The sequence below is a fragment of the Caretta caretta genome, chromosome 1 (assembly GCF_965140235.1).
Source record: "Caretta caretta isolate rCarCar2 chromosome 1, rCarCar1.hap1, whole genome shotgun sequence".
Classification (NCBI taxonomy): Eukaryota; Metazoa; Chordata; order Testudines; family Cheloniidae; genus Caretta; species Caretta caretta.
In genome coordinates, this window is record NC_134206.1 from 201,359,047 (window position 1) to 201,369,140 (window position 10,094).

The window sequence follows — 10,094 nt, forward strand, 5'->3', positions numbered from 1 at the left end:
CAGTAATAACAGTGTACTCAGCGCTTCACAGACAAGAAAAGTTCGACCCCTGAAGGGCTTCCATTCTAAAAGACCTTATATACAAAGACCTCTTTTAATAATTGCCCCGCAGGAGATGCTCTGTCCTTGTAGGGATCAGGGCCTTAATCCTACTCTAAAACAATGAGGCTCACTCCAACCTCAGAAGAGAGAATGTGTGTGTGGGGTGGGGTGGGGGAGGGGACTTTGTTGTAGTAGCCAGGCAAGGTACTAACAAATTTCAAAAGGACTTTATTTTTTAAAGTGGAAACCTCTTTTCCAAGCTGCTGCTGCACCCTCAGCCTCTTCAACTCCTCCCCACTCCCCCCTGTTTCCTGTCCTTTCAGACTCCCAACAGCCAGTGCTCCCAATTCTAATAATTACAAGCAACATCAAAACACCACACTCCCTCCTCTCTTAAGAAACTCTCCCAATTACAATAAACATTGTTGTTCTAACCACAGGAACAAATAGGAAACAAGGCACTATACTGTTGACAGAAATATTACACTAAAAACACTATAAATACTACATAACATAGTCTCTAGTCCAGACAGGTGGTCGTCTGGGTCTGACAGGCCGTCTCTCAAGCCCTGGTTCCAGTGCAATGTCTTGTTGTGTTGATACTACGGTGAAGTCATCCAATGCAGACTGGGTGTTGGCATAATCTCCTCTTGGTGCACAGACAGGTGCAAGATAAGAAGCATTCCATACCAGCCCATCAGAAAGTCGATAGGTGTAAGGTCCCTTCTTCTCTATGATTTTAAGAGGAGCTGTGAATTTATCGTCCCCTTTGCATAAAATTCCAGGTTTTCATACTCTAACGAAGGAACCACACTGAAACTTTGGTTCTTTAGCACCCCGACGCTTGTCTGTGAAAGCCTTATATTTTGCTTGGCTCTGTTCAACTGTTTTTCTCACATCATCCTCAGTTGGGGCCTCAGGTCGTGCCTTTAACAATCCAGCAATGTTCAGTTTAGTATTCATCTGTTTCCCATGCAGTAACTCTGTGGGTGATCTTTGCATTTGTGGCATGTCGTGTAGCCCGGTATGCTTGCAAGAAATCAGTTGTGAAGGTTATCCACAATCGCCCTTCCAATTTAGCCATTTGCAAACTCTTTCAAACTTCTGTTAAACCGTTTGATTTCCCCATTGGCTTCAGGGTAGGATAGGGATGACCTTCTGTGTAAAATGTTCCTCTTTGCTAGAAAAGTTTCAAACTCCAGGGAAGTAAATTGACTACCATTATCTGAAACCAGTTCTTTGGAGTTACCTTCCCTGCTAAAAACTGAAGAGAGGAACTTAATTACTCTAGCAGAAGAGATTTGCGATGTAAACGCTACCTCAGGCCATTTACTGAAATAGTCTATTAAGGTGATGGCATAATGACAGTCAGTTGGAGCAGTATCAAAGGGTCCTACAATGTCAATCGCCACTTTTTCCCATGCAGATTCAGGAAGAGGAACAGGCTGTAATGGAGGGGTACATGTCACTGCTGTCTTATCATGCATTTGGCAAGTGACACAGTTTTATGAGTGCTTCAGTTTGAGAGTCCAACCCTGGCCACCAATACAGATCCCGTAATCATTGTTTCATTCTGACAATTCCTTGATGAGTATCATGTGCCAACTGTATGAGTTTTGATTGTAATTCTTCTGGCACAAGTAGCTGGTGTGTACCTCATAGCACACAGCCATTGAGCAATGAAAGTTCATACTGAAATCTAAAATAAGGCAGCAAAACTGGGTCAAGGTTTTTAGGGTGACTGGACCATCTCTTTGTCAGAAATTCCCGTAGTTTTTGTTGAACTGGACACGCTGAACAAGCAGCTTGAAATTGTTCTCTTGTAACTGCAGTAAGAGTGCTTGTAATAAGCGCAACTACTACATCCTCATCCTCTGGTGGACCATCTGGTGAAGGCGAAGGCAGGCGAGAAAGGCAATCAGCGACCACATTTTGGTTTCCAGGCTTATATTCCAGTTCATAATTAAAAGAGAGTAGCCTTGCAGACCATCGAGCAATACCATATCCTGCTCTTCCCAGTCCTTTTGTGGTGAGCAACATCGTCAAAGGGTTGTGGTCTGTGCGCAACTTGAACATGCGGCCCCACAGGTAAGTTCTCCATTTTTCAGTAGCCCAGACACAAGCAAGTGCTTCTTTTTCGACTGCAGAATATTTTCTCTCAGCATTACTTAGTGTCCTTGAAGCAAATGCAACAGTCCTTTCTGTGTTGTCCTCATGAAGTTGTGTGAGGACAGCCCCAAATCCATAATCAGAAGCATCAGTAGTTACAATTGTGGGCAATGCAGGACTGAATAGTGCAAGTACTGGACTATGTACAATCAAGTCTTTCACCATTTTGAAACTAGCTTGTGCATCCGTTGTCCGCATTAAGGTTGAACTTCCCCATAGTAATTCTCGTAATGATTCAATGACAGAAGCATAATTGGGAATGAATTTTGCATACCAGGTGGTAAGACCCAAGAAAGAACGTAAGGTTTGCAAATCTGTTGGAGGAGGAGCATTTGAAATTGCCAGGATATTAACCGGATCAGGTTTTAGTCCAGCCTGTGAAATTGTATGCCCCAGAAAGGAGAGTTCAGTTTGTCTAAATTTGCTTTTGGATCTATTGAGTTTGAGGCCTGCTTTGCTGATGCAGTTTAGTACAGACTGCAGATTATTGTCATGCTCCTCTGAAGTATTTCCAAACACAATTAATATCATCCAAATAGCACTGAACTCCATGTTGATTCTTCAAAATCAATTACATCATTTTTTGGAAGGCACTTGGGGCTGATGCAAGACCGTATGGAACATGTTTAAAACGGAATAGTCCTTCGTGTAATAAATGCTGTGAGGTCTCTGCTATCTTCATGCAACATAACCTGGTGGTATGCGCTCTGCAAATCAAGAGTAGAAAACATCTTTGCTCCAAGGAATTCTGCAAATACTTCTGCTATGTGAGGAAGAGGATGGCTGTCAATCACAATACCTTTATTTGGCTCCCGTAAGTCCACTCAAAGGCAAATGCCTCCCCCCTTCTTCTGCGTCAGTACTATAGGTGAAACCCATTCCGAGGAGTTAATCTCTTCAGTAATGTCCTCTTGAACAAGTTTTCTAAGTTCCTCTGAAACAGCTTCCCTGACTGAAAATGGTAAGCGCTGTAATTTCTGTCATACAGGCATCACATTATTCCGCATTTTAACTTCATGCAGAAACCCATAACCACAGCCGAGTTTCTCCTCAACCTAGTGTTGGGTCCCAGCTGAAACTGGTGTGTGTACCACAAGTGTGCTTTGCTGAGGAAGATCAATTCGTCCATTAACTACCCTGAGATTTAAAACAGCCAATAAATCTCTGCCAAGGATAGGAGTGCCTTTGTGGACAATGTAGAACATTGTTACACAGCAATCACCAAAAGTAACTGTTGCTGGCAGGCAGCCATGTACTGAAATATGGTTTTTCAAATAACACACCAAGTGAAGTTTGGTTCAGTAAGAGGCACGTCTTTGAAGTAATGCAAATAGATGGAATCAGGTAGTATAGATACTGCAGAGCCAGTGTCCAACGTTAGCTGAATAGAGTGTGATTCGCCTGAGGGTATGGCGGAAACATTTACCGTGCCCTTTATTTGTTCTGGAATATGTGCAGTAGTGATTTTGTCCACACTCAGCACAGTAACATCTGGTATTGTAACAGCATGCACCTGTTGATTGAACTGGCTGCTGCGACATACTTTAGCAAAATGCCCAATCTTTTTGCAGTGATAGCACTGAGCTACTTTTGCCGGACATCCTGTGTAGCTTGCAAGGTGTTGTGGGGATCCACAGCGAAAGCAAGCTTTTACTGTATTTTGAATTTGCTGATTTGGTGGTTTTTCATTAGTTTTCCTCTTGTAATTGTTTGTCTGCAGCGAAAGTGAACTTTTCTGCAAAGGAGTCACAGCCTGGACTGTTCCTCCTGTATCCATGCTCATTATTTTGGCTTCAGCTGTAGCTGACTCAATCTGGGTAGCAATGGTTGTTGCTTTTTCTAGTGTAAGTTGTGGTTCTAGAAGTAAACGTTCTCTTACACGTTCTCTAATCATCTCATCTGCCATATTCCCAAAGTCACAAGTTACAATCAGACTCCTCAGGGAAGCAATATACTGCATTATAGTGTTCCCTGGTTTCTGCTCACGCTGGCGAAATCTGTAGTGATTAGCTACTACACTCACTTTTGGCACAAAAAAGTTATTTAATGCAGTGAGTGGAGTCTCTCATTTATTGTCTGCAAGGGGAAAAATGTAAAATATATGCTGTCCTTCTGCTCTAAGGCAGTGGATTAGCAGAGCACACTTTCTTACTTCAGAAATCTCTGTAGCACTGATTGTAAGCAGATAAGTCTCAAACATATGGATTCAGGCAGTAAAAGCAAATGGAGGCTCACCTGGGCTTTGTAGAAGGGGTGCAAGTGGGTTCAGAGGCGGAAGATCCATCCTCGTCGCCAAAATGTTGTTGTAACCAGGCAAGGTACTAACAAACTTCAACAGGACTTTATTTTTTAAAGTAGAAATCTCTTTTCCAAGCTGCTGCTGCACCCTCAGTAGCTCTCCCTCAGTCTCTTCAACTCCTCCCCCCTCCTTCCAGTTTCCTGTCCTTTCAGACTCCCAACAGCCAGTGCTCCCAATTCTAATAATTACAAGCAACATCAAAACACCACAGACTTCTATTTTTTACTTAGCTTTGGACACAAGTTCTTTAGCCTTCCAAGCTTGGCAGCTGTCTCCCCCACCAATTTCTAGCCCATCTCCCTGGTTGAAAGATTTTTGTCTTTTTGCTAGGACAATGGCGCCATCTCTCTTCTTCCTCACTGACACTTCCAGGTCAAGTTCAGGGTTGGTTACTTCTCCCATAAGCCGACAGCATCTCACATGCAGAACTCTCTTGTCCCACAGAAGTGCTGGGGCTTCTAGCTGGCCATATGTATAACCCAAAATAATTAAAATCCAGAATGACAGCCAAAAGGGAGTAACAGTTGTCACTAAAAGCAGACTAAGCAGAGAGGCCGGCATGTGTTTTGTTAGGACCATGACTTTGGTATGTATTTTTTGTGGTTACATTAACACTTCTTGGCTAGCAGGATCAAGGTCTATAAAGTTGGGGACCTATTGATGGGAGGAGAGGTGGAGGCAGGCCAGGAAGTGGGTTCCAGGTGTCAGATTTGCTTAGAGAAAAGAGCAGGGAACATGAGAACTGCCGTAACAGATCAGTCCAGTGGTCCATCTAGTCCACCATCCTGACAGTGTCTGCTACTAACTGCTTTAGAGGAATGTGCAAGAAATCCCATAATGGACAATTATGGATTATCCTAGAGGCAGTTTCTTCCTAATCTTTGCCAGTTGAGGGGTAGTTTAGGCTTGAAAGTGTGACAGTTTATCCCACTTATAATTTCTTTTATCCTGCCCAATGTTATTGTGGATGTTCTCAGTACCCATAAAAAGGTCTAGTCCTGAGTCCTTGGCCACAATAATATCATGTGGCAATGAGTTCCATGGGTAAACTGTGTTATATGAACAAATATTTCTTCCTCTTAGTTTTAAATGTAATTTAATTGAATGCCCCTTGTTCTAGTAATATGAGAGAAGGTGAATAAAAACACTCAATGTACTTTAACTATACCATTTGTTATTTTGTATACACATGCCTCTATTATATTCCATCTTGCTCATCTCCTTTGAAGTAAACAGCCCCAGTCTTTCTTCACACGTCTCTAATCATTTTTGCCATCTGCCTCTGTCCCATTTCTAAATCTGCTGTATCCTCAGGGGACCAGAACTGAGCACAGTACTGCATAGGAGGACATACCATTGTTTTATAATATTTTCCATTCCATCCCTTATACTTTTGAACATTTTGTTTGCTTTTTAGACCTCCACAGTGCCTTGGAGAGGCCTCGGAGCTCAGAGACCAGCTAGAGGTTCACAGCAAGGGTGTTAGACCAGAGAGCTCAGAGGCAGTGAGTCTGCTGGGGTTTTGAACTATTTCTTTTCTTGTAAAAAGATTGCCCCTTAAACAAAGGGCCTGGGAACCAAAACACAAAATTATTGAGGTGGGACTTATGTTTTCTCTTGATTCTGCACCCCAGAGAATGGAGATGCCTTTGTCTTTTCTCAACTAGAAACTGTTATCTGTTACACCAGAGGAGCTTAGGCTCTTTTACAGAGGAGGTGAGGAGAGCTGTACGTCTGGGAGGCCAGTGAGGAGGAGGGTGTAGAAGTCAAGGTGAGAGAGGATCAGGGCCTGGATAAGCTGAATGGAGGAGGACGGATGGACTTTGGAGATCGTGCAGAGGGGAAATTGAGAGGATTTATTGACAGCATGAATGTGGGGAAACAGGAAGGGTGAGAGTGGGGAGTTGACTGTGATGCTGAGACAATGCAGAGATGGGAGAAGTTGCCAGCTGGGCTAGGGAATGGGGAAGAAGAGGGAAAGGTCTGGCAGGAAATGGGAGGAGATTGGATTTCATGGTGTTGAACTTGAGCTGGTGGTGTGTGCATTATTCAGGAAGAGTCTGGACAAAGAGGGTTAGGGTAGGGTGCTGAGCTAGACCTGAGAGCCATCTCTACTAAAAGTAGTAACTGAAGCCAGGAGACTGCATGAGGTTACCTCTGGGTAGCAGCAGAGAGGAGAAAAGAAGAGGTCCAGTGACTGAGCCCTGAGAGTCACCAACAGAGAACAAAAGGGAGGAGGAAGAGCCCCCAGTGGAGATAGCAATGAAGCAGTTGGAGAGGGAGAAAGAACACCAGAGATGACCGTTTCTGAAGCCAAGGGAGGAAACAATCTCAGAGAGAGGGTAGTGATGATTTCCTCTGACAGCATCCCTTCAGACAACAGTACAGTCCTGACAGCAGTATAATCACATGCACCGAATAGTCCTGAGAGGCCTCAGAGGGCACACGTTCTGTGGGGTTGCGTGGTTTTACCATAGCACTACAGCAGAGTCAACACCAGGACCATTTATTTGAAATGGCATGCAGACTTGTCACGTTGCCAGTCTTAAGCCAGCTCTTGTCTGTTCTTGTAGCTGAAGTATGGGTTCTCCACTGTGGTTTTTAATGTGGGTTACTTTAGATCCACTGTCTGTTTATTATAGTATCATCAGACATTGCCTGAGAGATGCACAGTCTGTGATCAGCTCCGTTTGAAGTGGTTTTGCTCAGACTTAAGCCTTTCCTGACGACAGAACTTATAATAACTTGTTCAGTATACAGAGCAGCTGCAGGATTTGGGAAGATACGCTGTAACTATTGAAGTATAGATAGAAAATAAGTTTTTGGGAGTAAAATTACTACTTAATAGAGCCTTAATATTGACAGGTGGTTATTTTGTCAGATCCTCAGTTAGTGTAAACTGGCATAGTTCCATTGACTTCTGAGGATCTGGCCTATTGTGTCAACCACAGCATCCTAGAGTCCTAGGCCTTGAGACCCCAATGAGTGATGATGTCTTTAAGTAATCTGGACATAAATAGATACATGTGAAAAGTCTCATCAATCAAGGGAGCTGGTCTCTGCACTATTGATACTCTCACCTGACTGCATAGAACCCACACGACGTCCTGTCAACGAAATGACTTGTTCTGGCCTTTGGCAAGAAGGCTGCATTTACAGTCCAGTGCATTGTGCGCTACTCACCATGATACGTCTATTTAAAGAACCTTTAACTCCCCTACAGACACTAATAGAGTTGGAGCATCAAGCTTAATAGGAAATTTCCTATTTCTTGATGATTTGCACCAGAGACTTACAATTATTGATAGTTTTCCCCACCTTTGTTGATTTTACTAAATAACTTTTTTTTTTTCATTTTTAAACTCTTTCCCCCCCCCCAAGTAAAAAAAATAGAGGAATTTTATGGATTTGTTGTGTGTGGTCATAAAAGTGAACAAGGAAACGCATTGGATAGAGACATTTTTTGCGTGGGCAGATGCTGTACAAACTTCTTCTACAACAATCCTGACCTGCAGCCCTACAGCTATTCTACTTCTGGGCTCCCCATACGGCTCTGCAAATGTTCCTGAATCTTGACCTGCAGCCCCCCTCCCGTTATTTCATCTCTGCACCTCACACAGCTGTGCCATTGCCCCTCAGTCCAGCCCTGCTGCCCCCCTGCTATTCCAGTCCTAGTCCTTCAAAGAGTTCCACCAAAGCAGCTTGAATCTAACCTGCAAACCCACCTGAAATGTGACTGTGAAGGCAGCTAAAATAATGGAATCCAGCTTCAGCTGTTACGTGCAGCGCCCTGTAAAGGATGTCCTGCTGTGGTCGTTTCCTATCATTTCAGTCCCACAAAATAACAACCAACTCTGACCAACCTGCTCCCCTAACAGAGTGATAAAGTGAAACCCGGAGGAGAACGTCACAGAGTAAAGGGGTTGGGGCTGTTTCTGAAGCAGCTTCTTAGGTGCTCTGTGGTTACTTGGTTTTGTTTATTCCTGGAAACACCCACACACCTGAAAGTCCTGATGAGAATATGGTTTCTTTTGTGACTCCCCCCGGAGGGTAGGAGCGGCAGAGGCAGAGTGCAGCACCCTCACATATCAAAGGTGCTTTTATTTCATAACAAAACTAAAATGACTGAGCCCTGATTCAGTGCCTTTAGCTTCTTTTCTTTCCAGTTGAAGGAACAGAATTGTCCTGAGCTTGAATCTACAGGTTTAAATTCCTTCTTGTGGTCTGTATTGTATATACTCATAGATAGACTGAGAATTTCTGCCAGCATTTCAAGGCAGATTTAGAGGAGTGGGTTTATATGTAAATCTATTTGGAAACTCCTCCCCCGTCCTGCCCCCGGCCGCAGGATCTGAGCCAGTGTCTCTTACAATCCTTCTGCCTCCAGAATGAAATACCTGCTTTCTCGAAGATTTATAGGGGCAAATCTTCAGTGGATGTAAATTCTCATAGCTCCATTAAGTTAATTTTAAGGCCAGAAGGGACCATTATTATCCTCTAGTCCAGTGGTCCCCAAACTTTTTACCTCATGCCCCACCCCACCCCTTTTATCCCAGGCCTCACAGGGAGCTGGGAGTGAGGTCGCGGCTTCGGGAGGGGAGCACATGGACAGAGGTAAGGGGACCAAGGCTGGGGCCACAGCTGGGGGTGGGAGTGGAGCATTGGCCAAGGCCGGTAGCCAGGTGGGGGTTGGCAGCTGGGGTCAGCAGCCAGAGCCAGGAGTGGAGCTGGGTGGCACTCCCTCCCAGCTCCCCGTGGGGTCTGGCCTGGGTCCCAGCTGCAACCCCCCGAATGTTCCTCCGCCCCCCTCTGGGGGGCGCACCCCACAGTTTCGGGACCTCTGCTCTAGTCTGACTTCCTGCACAGCACCGGCCACAGAACATCAGCCAGTGATTCCTTCTTCTAGTCCAGTAGCTCAGCTGTGAACTAGAGCATATCTTTTAGAAAGATGTTCAACCAGCACTACTGCAGGCTGGGCAAAGGGATCAGAGCACATTTGGAGAGGAGGGTGCCTGATGACTGAGTAGTGAAACCCCTTGAGGAGAGGAAAAGACACGGAGAAGGCTGGATGAGTTGCTGAGATGGGGGGTTAGTGGGAGAAAGGAAGCAGGGTGCTATTTCCAGGAAATTCCCCTCCTGTCTTTGAGTCTCCAGCACACCTGGAGCCAACCTCTGTTCCATTGGTCATGGGGAGAATTGTGCAGGAGGTTCACACCAGAACAAATGTATAACTCTGATTTCACATGAAGAGAAGGAAGAAGATGATCTCTCAGCTCTCTCTGAGATGTTTTAAGAAGTACAAACGCACTGCTGGATGGAATTATCTAGATTTCTTCAATTGACAGCTCCTGAGGCTAATTCCCTTTCAATGGAGATATGACATAATCATCTCCTTTGTGAGGACAAACCAATGTTTATTGTGCTATGAAAAACAAAACACTACAGCATAGCATTTAGACAGGGAACTCTCAGGAACATTAACTGGGAATCAGATGGTTAAATTCCCATGAATTGCAAGGAAAGTGTGGCGGTTCAATGATGAGACAGAACACAGCTTTATGCAAGCAAGCAGGCTGGTCAGCTG